The sequence below is a fragment of the Canis aureus genome, chromosome 9 (genome assembly GCF_053574225.1).
Source record: "Canis aureus isolate CA01 chromosome 9, VMU_Caureus_v.1.0, whole genome shotgun sequence".
In the NCBI taxonomy this organism is placed as follows: domain Eukaryota; kingdom Metazoa; phylum Chordata; class Mammalia; order Carnivora; family Canidae; genus Canis; species Canis aureus.
The window spans coordinates 40,825,299-40,837,485 of NC_135619.1; the positions used below are offsets into that span (position 1 = coordinate 40,825,299).

A 12,187-nucleotide genomic window follows, 5' to 3' on the forward strand; every position below is an offset into this window, starting at 1 on the left:
GATTGGGATAGAAAAAAAAGTTTTCAGGGAAAGCTCAGGATAATGCAGATGGAGTGACCTTCTAATGTGATGCAGGCTCTGTAGATAGTGGAATATAGGCTGCTGGGAGATAGTGAACTGCTAGCACACCATGATTCAATTCTTTTAACGAACTGAACATACCAAGCCAACTTTCAGTTGAAATTAAGATTGACATCCATATTTTAGATTGTAAAAGCTCTGGCATCTCTTTTGCTATCTTGTAGGATCTGAGTTTTAATGCCTTCCCCTCACCCAGTGGTACCATACGCCTGGAGAGGATGCACCCACATGGGTGGTAGTTGCAGCTTACTTAGAATGATTTTTTTAAATGTATTTTCAGAGAAAGAGAATGTGGGAAAGAAACTTTTGGCTAAAAATTTTAGGCAGTTTTGGTTTTGGCTTCTATTTTACAACAGTCTCTACAATTGTGTGTTTGGGTTTTCTTTAAGATTTTATTCATTTATTCCTGAGAGACACAGAGAGAGAGGCAGAGACATAGGCAGAGGGAGAAGCAGGCTCCGTGCAGGGAACCTGATGCAGGACCCCAGGATCATGCCCTGAGCCAAAGGCAAATGCTCAACCACTGAGCCACCCAGGTGCCCCTATAATTGTGTTTTAATAAATATCTATGCAAAGACAGAATAGCATTCGTGGTTTAGATGAAAAGCACTGTAAGTTGCTAATTCTGCAAAAGTTTTCTGTAGCCAAGGACAAATTTAGTATAAGAAAAGACCACTAGCCTCGAAGTGAGACCATTGGGGTGTAAATTCCATTGGGGCTCGACTTAATCTTAACCTCTACAGATCTCAGTTTTCTGGATTATAAAATGGAATGGTAATATCCTCTTCCAAGTCTTGGTAGGATTAAATAAAATAACATCTTGAAATTGGTGGCATGAAGAGTGTACAGCATATTTTAGAAGTTTTAGCATAGCTAATGTCATAAGCAGCAAAACAGTACAAGGTACCTTATAGTATATGACTCAGCTAATTTGAGATTTATGAATGATCCTCATTTCTTTTAGGTTTTATTATCAGGCTTTAATAGAAATAAGTTAACATAAAAATGAGTTGAGCAAAAATCCTAAATAAAGTGAATAAAAATAATTCAATTAAATTTTTATGAAAACTGAAAGTAGAAACTCTTAAAGATTTCATAGACTGAGCCTATGTTGAAAAGGTGATGAGATGCCTGGGGGCTCAGCGGTTGAGCATCTGCCTTTGGCTCACTGTGTGATCCTGGGGTCTGGAGTGAGTCCCACCCACATCAGGCTCCTTGAGGGAAGCCTACTTCCCCCTCTGCCTATGTATCACCTCTCTTTCTCTCTGAGTCTCTCATGAATAAATAAATATTTAAAAATCTTTTTTAAAAAGGTGAAAAGCTCTTGCACAGCAAATATCTAATTTTATAGATGAGGAAGAAGGGCAAGAAATTTTTTAAAAATAAGAAGGAATAAACTGCTACATTAGTTTAGCTCTCTGAGAAAGATGAGTTTAGATACTCATTTTTAGTGAATTAAAATCTCTAGTCTGGTTCCCACAAAACAGCCAATGAGATTACAAATATTTAAAGCTCACAAGTGGTGTTCCTCAAAGTATTTTCTTTTTTTTAAGATTTTAATTTATTCATGAGAGACACATAGAGAGAGGCAGAGATATAAGCAGAAGGAAAAGTGGGCTCCCCATGGGGAGCCTAATGTGGAACTTGATCCCAGAACCCTGAGATCATGACCTGAGCAAAAGGCAGACACTCAGCTACTGAGCCACCCAGGTGCCCCTCTCAAAGTGTTTTACATGAAGCATCCAAATTATAATCATTTAGTGTAGATTCCAGGGTCCCACTTCAGACCAAATCAGAATCTTTGAAAGCCAGTCTCATGAATCTAAATTTTAACCAACCACCTCCCTTATTCCCCACCACCCACCACCACCCCAGGTGACTCTTCCACACAGTTTAGAACCACTAATCTAGTACAATTAGTTTTCAATCTTGGCTGCACATTAAAATCACTCTGAGAACATTAAAAAAAAAAAAAAAAAAAAAGATACCTATGCCTTGTTCCAAACCAATTTAAATTAGAATCTGTAGGGTGAGGCTCAGCATCAGACTTTTTTTCAAAGCTCCAGAAATGATTGTAACATGCAGCCTGAGTGGAAAAACACTGCTTGCAGCCCTCCAAGATTTCCTGCTTCATCTATCAAGGTAGGTGAAAGTTAGGAATCAGTCTCAAAACACAAACTTGCCTTTACTTGCAGGTGTCCAGCTGGAGGCTGGCATGGCCCCTTACCACCTATATTTGGTATGTTGCCTGTGTCCACAGAAAATCAAATCTCTGGATGTGTTCCATTCAATTCCACCCTATATCTTGGCAGTTTAATTCCCAGAATGAAATTACTGCTAAAAAGAGTGTTCTCACTTCATTTATTATTATTTTTTATTCCATGGCAACTTTTTGTCACATAGTAGTCACTCAACACATATTTGTTTTTTGGATGTGGATCTGTTAGTCTTTTTGAACTATTATAACAAAATATCATAAACTGAGTGGCTTATCAATAGCAGAAATTTATTTTTTCCCATTCTGTAGGCTAAGGAGACCAAGATACATGCAGCAGATTCATGTCTGGTGAAGGGCTGTTTTCTGTTTCATAGAGGGCAGCTTTTCTCTGTGGCCTCATAGGGTATATAGGGCAAAGGGATCTTTCCCAGGCCTACTTTTATAAAGGCACTAATCCTATTCATTAGGGCTCTGGTCTTATGACCTAATTACCTCCCAAAAGCCTTTCCTCCTCATACCTCCATCTTAGGGTTAGAATTTCAACATATGAATTTTGGGGGTCTGGGGACACATTCAATCTATAGCAATCTCTTTGTCTTTAGTAAGTTCTGTATTCCATTGTGAAGCCATACTGGTAGCTCAAGTGCCAGACCACCCAAACTGAACTTAGAACTTACAACTTACCAACTTGCAGTCTTATTTTTCTAAATTTATATAAATCAAATTATCTGTTTCAATCTACCACCACATCACACAAAAACAGAATAATTTCCACCAAATTTGGAGGGCATATTTCATGTATATGTGATATACATGAAATTCACATATTGGGGAGCATCATGAGGAGCTAAGCAGCCATCCACAGTAGGTAAGACACAATGAAAAGCCTAAGAGACTGCCACTGGAAGAATAGGGTATATGCACCGGGTATCGCAGTCAAAGGAAATAGAGTTGTTCAAATATGAGGCCATTATCAAAAATCACAAGGACAGAAACTTTGAATGGCAGGGCTCGATTTGCAAAGAAATTGTTTCTTCACATGGACAATTCTTGGTAGCTTCAAGGTAAGCAATAACAGGTATTTGTTTAACAATGGCTAATGTTTCTCCTGAGCACAGCTGTGGAAGTCACTAGAAATTTGCTGAATGGGTAGGTTTTGAAAGAAAGCCCTCTTATCCAGGAAGAGAAAGCTAGTTGTGTAGCACCATGTGTACTTAGGACTTTATCCCATAGAAAAGACAAGAATTAGCCTTGGTCCTGGTTTGGAATGGCTAGTCAACAAAGCAATAATTAAGTTCTTGAACTGCCATCCAAAAATATGTTTCCATATTAATTTTTTTATATTAAAAAACTTTAAACTCTTCTAACCTCAAGGAACTAAAGAGAAAAGAATATTGAAAGATTTCTTTGGTGAAGACAATTTATTAAATATTAATTTACATTTGTGTAACTATTGATTTTTTTAAAAACCTTTCTGCTATTACCTCACTTACTGTTCACAGTAATTTCTTGAATTCTGGAAAACACATTCATAAATGAAAAATTAGTCAACTTTCTGAAGATTTGGGTTTGGGTTCTAGGACTGTTACTTTGCCACTTAACATTGAGGGATCTTAGCAAGTTTCTTTGTTTCTGTAGGACTTGGTTTTCTCACTTATAAAATGGAGACAATGATCTGTTTCCAGAAGTAACATAAAAAATTGCATTTTCAGTACATTTCTAAACTGTAAGAGTTATGGAAGTTTCAGATCTTATAATTATTCTAGTTTTAAAGATAACCAAATTAAGGCACAAGAGGTTAAGGTGGTTGGTCACCCAAGGAAAGAAGAAAGTAAGAAATGTTACTGTGGTTAAAAATATAGATTTTGTAATTCCTAGTCAATATTTTTTTCTATATTATCACAGATAATCTTAGACTATTGCTAAGTAGACTTACTGACAACAAATCAAGTAAAAACATATATCTACAGACACACACACACACACACACACACATACACATAGAGATAGAGAAAGAATTTATTATGATGGTCTGGGATATTAAACAATGGTAAAAAGAGCTTTTCATTTCTTGGCCATATCTTTGGGAAAGCAAGTATAACCACATGAGTTTATATATTCTGAAGTAACAAGTAGAATAATTGAATGAAACCTTACTTTCCTTGACAATGGCACCGGTCTTCACACTTTGGTCAGCAATCATGGTCAATCACTCACCCAAGCAATCTTTCAAAGGCCTCTGAGAAAACCTCCTCAGATTCAAAATGTCTAAAACATCAGGGACTTTCTTTCTACACCATATGCTTATTACCAGGAGCTTGAGAATCAGAATTTTAGAAAAAATTCAAGTAAAACACAGCTTTCAGAACACCTCTAATCCAAAAGACTGTTGGGCAGAAGGTGTAACAACAAGAAAATGAAGGAAGGTGGGAGAAACCAGGAAACCATTTCTCCCTGAGAAACCAGAGAGAATGTAAAGGATATGTCCTTCTGAGAACATATCAGCAGACCTCTTCAGTTTGGTCTTTGCCTCTACATTTTGTTTTGCCTGGAGTGTAGGAGAGGGAGTTCTTTACTACTTTGCTTCCCTATAGGATACTGACATTAGAGAAGTTGCCCACAAGAGTAAAGGTCAAATCTCCAGGCTTTTAATGCACAAAAGTTATCCTGTGTGGTAAATCAAATCAGTGGCAGGTTATTCAGTTTTTCTATGTAGATAACAAGCTCATGAGGTAGAAAGTCTCAAAATGTCATTTGTCTCCCCATCTTCAGGCCTGTGTTGTCCCAGACAGAGCAGCAGTCACACTACTTCTAAAGAATAACGTGCTGTCTTCACACTACAAAAGGTTGTCATCCTAGAAAAGGCAACTTTAACCTAAAATCTATGTCAAGTTGAGTCTCACTTTCCAACAAAAGCAGTATTTCCTTAGAATACCTAACACTGTATGGGAAGTTCAAAAATACCAAGTTCATCAGCTCTGTAAACAGGTATAAATTTAAAACCTATATGATATATGATTTAAAACATTTAGAGAACTAATTACATGTATTTTTATTTAAAGAATCCTTGGAAGAGGGATTTTGGTTAGAGGCAAGGGGCCAGAGAGACCTTTGGAATAAAGGCTGAATGGGGGTTGAACATTGTGGGGGTCTAGGATAGTCATCACAGAGGTCCATGAGATCAGACAGACTGGCTGGGTAATATTAGCCCTGCTTCCCATATGGATCATATGGGATGTAAGTGCCGGGACTCTCTAAATAGAAAATGTTGCACACTTGGAAATATTCACAATTTCCATACAGAAGAGCCATTTCCCTGGTTATCCTTATTGTCAGGACAGCTTCATTCATAATCTAAGTATTTCACCTTATAGCTGAGCCATTTTCTCTCTCTCCTTTTAGGGAGGAATAGGTGATGACAAAAACTGATCACAATCCCCTGCATATTTTAAGGTCAGGCAATTGCTGCTCTGTCAATGGCTTTCCAGTCTTGCTGTCCACATGACCCATTTGCAGGGAATCCTTACCCTCTATAACTGCTAACTGTGGTTCAGAATCTGAAGGGGGACCCAAGAATCTGCACCTTGATAAAGCATCCAAGTGATTCTGGTGTACTTAGTTCACAATCCTCACTTTTCCCTATGGTCTGATCTAAATCATCCTCCAAAATGTTCAAGGCCATGAGGCATCTCCTCCATGTTACCTGCAACCCTTTGGGTCAAAATCTTTTTGTCTGGTATTCTACTGGTAGAGATTGAATAGTCTTTTAAAGTGTAAATATATGTATGTAATATGTAATATGTACATTATATTGTGAAATATATGTGTGTTACATACATATATGTATTTTTATATATTTATATGTATTTGTTAAAAATTTTATACACATTTTATAAATGTACATTTATATACATGTTTATACATGTACATAATATATAAATGTTATATATTTTGTGCATATGTCTGCTATACCTATATGTTATAAATGATTCATACGTACTATGATTCTACTTGTACTCATTAGGGGAGAATACTTTATTCTCTTCTCATTATGTATCCAAATGAAGTAACTGTTACAAGGCTAATATTACTAGCATTTTCCTTTGTCTTATACTTTCTTCTACCCAGAAAAGGAGTGATCTCTCTGGTTAGCTAAGTTGGAAAAAGAAGCTGAGCCTATCCATTTCCTCTCCTCTAAGAAGTCTTTCCTGTAGAGATGGAGCATTTGGCCCATCTACTGAGGCAAGAGGGTATCAGAGCAGGTTCTTCCGTATTAGGGAAGAGCTTTGGTTTCCCAGCCAGATTAGTGCCTAGATGGTAAACACACCTGATTTGGCACTAACATGTAGAAAGTCCACTTGATAAAACCCTAAAGCCATATCTTCACATCAGCTTTCTTAGTAATCATAGTCATATTTTGTTCTCTCAGTTGATTCCAAATATGAGCGGAACATAGGATATTCTATCTTGGATCCCTTGTATCTTCACAATGCCGCAAAAGATAGATGTCAGACTTGGCCAAAGAATGGCTATTTCTAAGCTCAAAAAAGCTGTGTGAGAATAAGATTTGTAGGGAGTGGGGATGGAGGAAAGATTAGAAGTTCGAGGAGGTAAGAGGAAAGTATGAACTCACCAAAGGGAAAATATATGTTACAATTTTCTCATGACCCTGCTCTGTTACAGATTTTTTTATAGCATTAACTTCTCTTCAACAAATTGAACAATTCTAGCCTTTTTAACATTTTTATAGAGATATTATTTATGTTATAAATTTTATATACTATAAATTCATGTAATAATAACTATATTCAGTTCTTTATTAAATAGAAGGCACTCAAATATTGATTCACTTACCTGCCAAACATTTTTTGAACATTACAGTACAAAATACTACTCTAGGTGCTATATGATTATTCACAATCTTTGGCCTCAAGCAGTTTACAATTTGGTGAGAACAATGGACCCAAAATAAAAGGTATAATCAAAGATTCAAGCAATAAGCTCAAGGAACTACTATTCTAAGTTTACTCTCGTGTCCAGATGATGCCATTCAGGATACCGGGTGAGGGTGACATTGTTGCCTTCAGAAAAAAATTGACGTTTTTGACTGGAGACTTTTTCTCCCATCCATGAATTGCTCTTTTTTAAATGACAGATCTTTCTTCCTGCTTTTCTTTTAATTAATAACCTTGTGGAATATTTTTCACTAAAAACGAATTTTACCTTTGCTATGAAATGTCAAACACGAATAACATGAGCAACATTTTCTTGTAGGGAATATTATGAAAAGGAAAGATATTAGCTCACCTTTTCTTTAACAGATCTGACTAGTGGAATGAGCCTGTTCAAGCAATATTTCTCTTTCTTCACATACCAGTGACCTTTCTTTATTATGTTCTTTCACAAGCAGATGAATGGATGCAAATAGCATTGTTTTTTGTTTTCTTTTTAAATAAGTCCTTCAGAGATGTCCTAATGTTAAAGGCAGGTGAAATTAACAATCTTTTGCAAGAAAATGTAGTTGCCTTTCACTTCTAAAAGTGCAATGCAAATTTAATTTCAGGTTCTAAATAAAAGAATGAACTTAGCCCTTGGTTTACAAAACGACTAGGTTAATACTAGATGTAGCTAGGAAAGGTTTTTTTTGTTTTGTTTTTTGTTTTTTTTTTTTCCCCCATCTTTCCCATTGCTTTCCCTGAGTGTCACCCATTAAGGCAAACACACATTTGCATAGTAACTGTTTCTGTGGTCACAGGGGCATAGTTAGGAGAAGTATTTCAATGAAGAGCAGAAAGACTGCAGAAGAGCAGTTTGACTGCTCAGACAGTCAAACTTGATAGATACAACTCAGGATGTTTAGAACCTATAGTTAAAGTGCAAGTTTTATATCAAATTATATTGGCTAATGCTAATCTTAGCGCACACAACAATAACAGAGCAAGGATGTTGCTCATTAACCTAGGTTAGAGAAATGCAATCCTTGAGTGAAAAGTGACAAAACTGGACTTGACATCCCAACTCCTGCCTGTTCTCTCAATATGTATCATCAACCAAATTATTTCATCAAATGTTAGAGGCCACAGTTGGGAGTTTACCCCTAATAGTTATGCTAAATGTGGGGAATTTAGAAAGAGGTAGAGATAGATATTGTTTTGTGTTAACAGAAGAAAGTAGGCATCTCCTTTGAGAAAACGCAACATTATTCGGGGTATGTGTAGAAAGGTTTGTTTCTGCACTTTTCAGCATATTTTACTGCTGTGTATTTAATTCCTTACATATTACATTTTGTTTACAAGAGAGGGAATCTACTTCTACAGAGATTAGACTGAAGTGCTTTGTTAATGTTTCTCTTACTTTGTCATCACCAGTGACTGACAGACAGCTATAGCCTGATCGTCCCTTCCCATTAGAATTTTGGAAGAGAACCTTGGGCAACAGTCTGGCATGGCATTTCTGAAGTGCGTCCGCATCACTATCTTCATCTCCATCACCACTGGCATCATCACTGCTAACATTCACTAAAACCTCATATGAGATACTCTGTAAGCACTTAATCCAACAAGTCTGTGAGGTAAGTACTAAATCCCAAATTCCATGAGGACAAGGAAGTATCTGGTTTATTTACTCCTGGATATTCTGCATTTAGAAAAGTGCCTGGAACTTAAGAAGCACTCCATGGACATTTATTGGCTACTGTCAATCTCATTTTATAGACGTATGAACAGAGGCATAATGAGTACACTTATGTGCACAAGACCATACACTTGAACCCAAAGCTGACTTTCTAGTCCTTACAAAGAGAGATGTTAGAACATTCCCTGGGGAAGAGTAGAGATACCCCTTGCCTATGGTTGTAAACAGGATCACTTTTATTTTTGAATTAGGTGGATGCTATGGCCCTCTTCTTCCCAATTGTTTAAGAGTGAAGGAGCCATGTGTTTGGACCACACTTCCCCCTTTCCTTCACTAAAACAGCTAAAGATTAATTCTAAATTACATGTCTAATTCTAGTGAAGAAATAATTCAAGCGCTGCCTAAAGAATCCCAAATATTGCCATTTCCCTTGACTATTTTTGGACAAATTTTAACCAGTCAAGATGTATTTGCTCACAGTAGTCCAATGGCAAGTCTAAATTTTTCATGTTTCATTTCACAAAGAATTTTCTAATTTATCAAAAGTATAATCTTTACAAATTCTTATTGAACCTGCATTCAAAACTATCCTAATAATTATCAGAATTAAAAAAAATAAATCAGATACCTCTTTTCCTGCTACTTTCCCCTCGGTGCATAATGGCTATCAGGCTTTATCTACTACTAGAAAGAGAAACAGCACACACTGCATTAAATCAATGAATTCTGCAATATTATTACTTTTGAATGAACAAATGTCACTGGAGTGCTAGAGAGCAAAGAGCAGTTGAAGGTATGGGATAACAGACTTTTCTGTCTCTAGGAACTAGCTTAACAGCCAATGTCTCAAGACAGGGTATCTATTGAATACATATAACCCTGCAAAGCAACTTACAGTAAATATTGAAGAAAATGCTACTGTGGTGAGTGGTACAGGCATAGAGAGAAAGGAGAGATCACATGGAGCTGGAGGATAGGAGAATGGAGAAAATGGAGACAAAGCTGATCCTTGAGGAAGAAGCTGAAGTCATAGGATAAGATGATCAATTTATTTTATAAAATAGTAATTTAAGTTTCATCATGAGTTTTTCCCCAGGTTGCCTTCCATTTGTCTAAATCTTGATGATTTCACTGTCCCATATTTTAAAGATGTCATCTCAAATGTTTAGTTCAGAGAACAGTAGTCTTTTTGGATCTCAAGAAAGGAATAACTTAGGCCTTGTTCTCCATTGAAAATAACCACTTGTGTTGCTGTATGAATTGCTATAGTTTGTCTTTATCATAGCTCTGGTCACTCACATTAGTCTGATTTTATTTTGGTGAGGTATTAAATACATCTCTGAAGTATTAACCAAAATTAATCAACTGTATCTTTGACGGACTGGAACACACCTGACTATTGAATCCTGCCATCCTCTGAAATTTAAAGTAGCAGTTTTCTAAATTGCTACTAAATCATATTTTTCTGAAAGGGGTTTGGACAAAAAGAAAAAATACCTGGATTTGAAATTCTATGGCAGATTTATTTCTGAAATATGGATATTTGACCAAGGAAAACACAGAGGTGCCTGTGCTTCCAGAAAGAGATTGATATGTTTGTTTTGTAAAATTTACTCAAAACTTGGAAATTCAAGTGTCTTACATGCTGTTTGGTATGGTAAATCCAGTTTATCCTCAAGCATCAGATAAACTTTCATAATAATTACATTTGTTGCAAGTTTTTTCTGCTGACAGACTTGTCTTGATGGTTCTTTTAATTTTTAAAGTTCTCTGTCTGTCTGTCTGTCTCTCTCAGCATTGTTTGAGCTTCATTAATGTTGTCAACCTTCACAGAATTGCTGGTTCATAATTAAAAATACTCTTTTAAAAAGAATGTGCCAAGTAGAATGGCCTAGGAACCCCCAAACAGAGATTTTTTTTTTAGCTTGGCAAAGTTACCAAATCCAAATCTCTCATAGTTTTTCTCACCAGAGCAAACAGCTATATTGCAACCTTCTTTGCAAACACTTGGGAGAAGTCAGCTGCATTACAATAAAGGGACTGAGGCCCTGCCAGGCGCTTTCTTTACTCCACACCACCACTCCCACCCACAACAGCCTAAAGAGAAAGTCTTCCTGGTATATGATTTCAGTAACAAGCCACTTGGTGACTGTCAGGTGTGGAAATGTTGCTATTAACAAGCCAGCAGTCAGCCTCATTTTATGGAATCACAACTCTGGAAGGCTGTATTTGATCTCTTGTACTTGCTTTTGTTGGCACAGCAGACCCTTCCCCATATGTAATAGCGCACTCTATCACGGTAAGTGGGTCGTTTGACAACCCAGTTTCTGAATTTCCAAATTTAAGAAACTCTCTTTTCTCACTCAAGAGGGGGTTATGTATCTTCCTGTCATGGAAACAAAAAACTTTCAAAGGACCTGTGTTACATATTACCCATTTAACATGCTGGGATTATGACGCCATTCACAACCACATTTATAGCCGTTGCTAAAGCACCTGTAAAAGAGGGAAGCAAATTTCTAGACAGGGTCCAGTGCCCCACATTACTTCTGTGGGTTCAGGGAACCTAGCTGCTTCCGACAAGCAAAATTAGCCGTTACAGTCTTTCCTCTACAGTTTGCATTCCAGATTGTGAGTTTCCTAAGGAAGAGTGCCTCTACTGAACTGCTACAGATGACTGCACTCTCTAAAGGATAAAACTGTGGACACAGAGCAAGCCCCAGTGAAATCAAATGCCAACTTCTGAAAGTGTTGGATAAATCGAGTATACCTGATTCAGAAAGAAGAGGCAGAAAATGAATGACTTTCTCTGGGAGAAATTACTGTAGCCTCCCTGGGTCATCTGAGTGTCTCTGATTATTTGGTAGGATGACTTGATTTGATTCCTTTGGGGAAGATCACTTGATTAGAATGTCAAAATCTATGAAATGCACCTCTCAGATGGGAAAAAAATGGACATTCCAGGAAGGCAGATACCATTTTGGTCAAACAGTTAACTATTAAGAATTCAGTCTAACCACAGAGCAGATCTCTATTTTTTCATTTGCAAGATATATATTTATAATGCTCTAAAATGCTTCCTAGTCTACATATATTGATATGTATTAATACGATATTTATTTTATTTTATTGGCAATAGTCTGAACTCACTATAAACACCTTGAAACCCCTCCTCTGAATAACCAAAAGTCTTTGATATCTGTTGTAAGATGTTACAAAAGTTACTTCTCAGAATCAGCATGGAATCTTTTTGAA

At 36.7% G+C, this 12,187-nt stretch overlaps 1 protein-coding gene and 1 long non-coding RNA gene across 2 annotated transcripts in view; one reads left to right on the forward strand and one right to left on the reverse strand.

Moving 5' to 3' along the window:
* Positions 1-12,187, reverse strand: part of KCNH5 (potassium voltage-gated channel subfamily H member 5) — a 275,213-nt gene that overhangs the window by 34,100 nt on the left and 228,926 nt on the right. The window lies entirely within an intron of this gene.
* LOC144320705 (uncharacterized) overlaps positions 1-12,187 on the forward strand; it is a 60,433-nt gene that overhangs the window by 13,277 nt on the left and 34,969 nt on the right. The window contains exons 2-3 of the long non-coding RNA XR_013386310.1: positions 5,072-5,287; positions 8,668-8,870. This is a non-coding gene — a long non-coding RNA (uncharacterized LOC144320705). The remainder of the gene's footprint in view (positions 1-5,071; positions 5,288-8,667; positions 8,871-12,187) is intronic.